Source organism: Electrophorus electricus, chromosome 13 (assembly GCF_013358815.1).
Source record: "Electrophorus electricus isolate fEleEle1 chromosome 13, fEleEle1.pri, whole genome shotgun sequence".
NCBI lineage: Eukaryota > Metazoa > Chordata > Actinopteri > Gymnotiformes > Gymnotidae > Electrophorus > Electrophorus electricus.
In genome coordinates, this window is record NC_049547.1 from 1,568,565 (window position 1) to 1,571,064 (window position 2,500).

The window sequence follows — 2,500 nt, forward strand, 5'->3', positions numbered from 1 at the left end:
GGCTGACGTAAGGCATAAGACCACAGCGCAGGCCTGAGTGTGTGTGGCTGACGTAAGGCATATGACCACAGTGCAGGCCCGAGTGTGTGTGGCTGACGTAAGGCATATGACCACAGTGCAGGCCTGAGTGTGTGTGGCTGAAATGTTGTTTGATATTTTCATGACCAGTGCAGATGCACTAATCCAGTGCAGAGTAGTGCAATTCCAAAGTCTTAGACTGAATACATAATCCAGCGTGGTTTGGCGTGCTGCAGCAATATCCAATCAGATGAATTCCTCTCATTCCTTTTTAAAAGCCCTCACACTGTGGGAAGTGCAGCAGCACCACATCTAAACATATGGCGCTGGAATCAGACTTCCCAGGACTGAGATTAAGATATGGAGGAGGTGTCTTAACTTACACATCAAGCCTCCTTCAGTGGCATTCAGAGAACAATTATTAAAAACACCACCACTTTGCAATTACACATATTATTATATTGTCATTATTATTATATTATACATATTATTATATTATATTATTAGATTGTTTCACTGTGGTGAGAATAAAATATATATTTATATAATTCATTATTTCAATTATATAATTTTGTGTGTCGTGATACACCAACTGCCTAACTCACATTTAATAGTCAAAATAGAATCGTCCTTACAAAAAGTTTTCTCAGTCGTAGTTAGCAACTTGGAGATATATTTTAGTGGGGTGACTCTCGTGGTCAAATTCCAGTTGTGAGACACTGGACTTGTCTTTCTGAGTGCCACGGAACACTCGCTTCCCACGGCTCACCTGGTTTGGCCTGCCACGTGTAGTGGGAGGATCTGTTTATGGCCACACCTGCACACACCTGCACCTTGTTTGTCTATATGCATTTAAACCCGTGTGCAGAGTGTTGGTCATTGTGGACGTAACATGTTGATGTAATGTTCCGTTTTTGTTGCTAAACATATGCATGTTTGTTGTGCTTGTTTCTTGTTAACCGTTTCATGTTTGTATTCATCGTGTGTAGCCGGTCCAAACAGGCCCAGTTTGGTGCTAAAATGGGCCCAAAACCACCGATGTACCCACAGGTGTGAAATGTTACGACTCACAACCCCTGCTGTGCCACTGTGCCCATCTGCTGGCACATTCACGTCTGTTCACCAGCTTAACAAATATGAACACAAAATCAGAGTCCTGTGTATTGTCTGTATTGTCTGATGTGTGTATTTGTCTGATGTGTGTTTAATGCTTGTGTTTGTCTGATGCATTTGTATTGTCTGATATGTTTGTCTGATGCATGTGTATGTCTGACATGTTTGTCTAATGTGTGTGTGTATGTTTGTCTGACGTGTGAGTTTGAGTGTGCAGTTTGTCCTCAACAGGTTAATAGAGGTACAGATATTCCAGTCACACTCCAGAACAATGCCAGCAATCCCTGAATTACTGCAAAATCACCCTTTGCTAAGAATAAGAGCCTATTATGGAATTCATTAGTTCAGTGCTGCTTAGATCTTGGGTATACCCTGAAGAATTGTACTCTTCCCTCCACTGGAATTTCTAAACATGAATTAACTGTAAATATCAACAAATATAATTTTGAATAAGTGATGAAATTATTACCGGACTGGTTTTACGTTCTGATTTGTAAACAGTGTAATGAGGGGTTAATAGGGGATTGGCATCCCTGGACATTACATAGCATGCCATTCAAACAGGAACAGGACGAGCGAAAACAACACAAAACAAGAAGTAAATAACCCATGCCAACTAAACCAACCACAAACACCACACAAATGACAATCACAGCTACTGAGACATCCAGGACTTGGTCACATTCTCTCTCTCTCTCTCTCTCTCTCTCTCTCTCTCTCTCTCTCTCTCACACACACACACACACACACACACACACACACACACACACACACACACACACACACACACACACACACACACACACACACACACACACACACACACACACACACACACTGCTCTCTCCCCTCTCTTCTCCAAGTCCCCTGACTGCAAGGTTGCCATCCGCACTGACCATGGAGCAGTGATGTGTCTGTACTCCACAGCCAGACACACACACACAACGATCAGCAATTCTGCATCATAAGAACCTTGCATTTACAGCAGCTGTGGATCTGAGCTTTAAATTTCAGAATTCCAGTTTCCAAAACTTAAAAACAACTGAATTCCCAAACTCCTCAATTCTGGAATGCAGTTCTGGGGTTAGAATTCTTCTGAATCAGCTGAAATAGTTCTATAGTTCTATAGTTCTGTAGTTCTATAGTTCTGTGGTTCTACAGTTCTATAGTTCTACAGTTCTTCAGTTTATATAGTTCTAAAGTTCTGTAGTTCTATGATTCTATAGTTCTTTAGTTTTGTAGTTCTATATTTCTGTAGTTTTGTAGTTCTTTATTTCTATAGTTCTAAAGTTCTGTAGTTATACAGTTCTATAGTTCTACAGATCTTCAGTTCTATAGTTATGTAGTTCTACAGTTCTATAGTTATTTA

General features: G+C 40.6%; 1 protein-coding gene across 2 annotated transcripts in view; it reads right to left on the reverse strand.

Moving 5' to 3' along the window:
- The window catches only part of ank3a (ankyrin 3a), a 99,667-nt gene that overhangs the window by 26,045 nt on the left and 71,122 nt on the right, over positions 1-2,500 (reverse strand). The gene's annotated exons all lie outside the window — the stretch shown is intronic.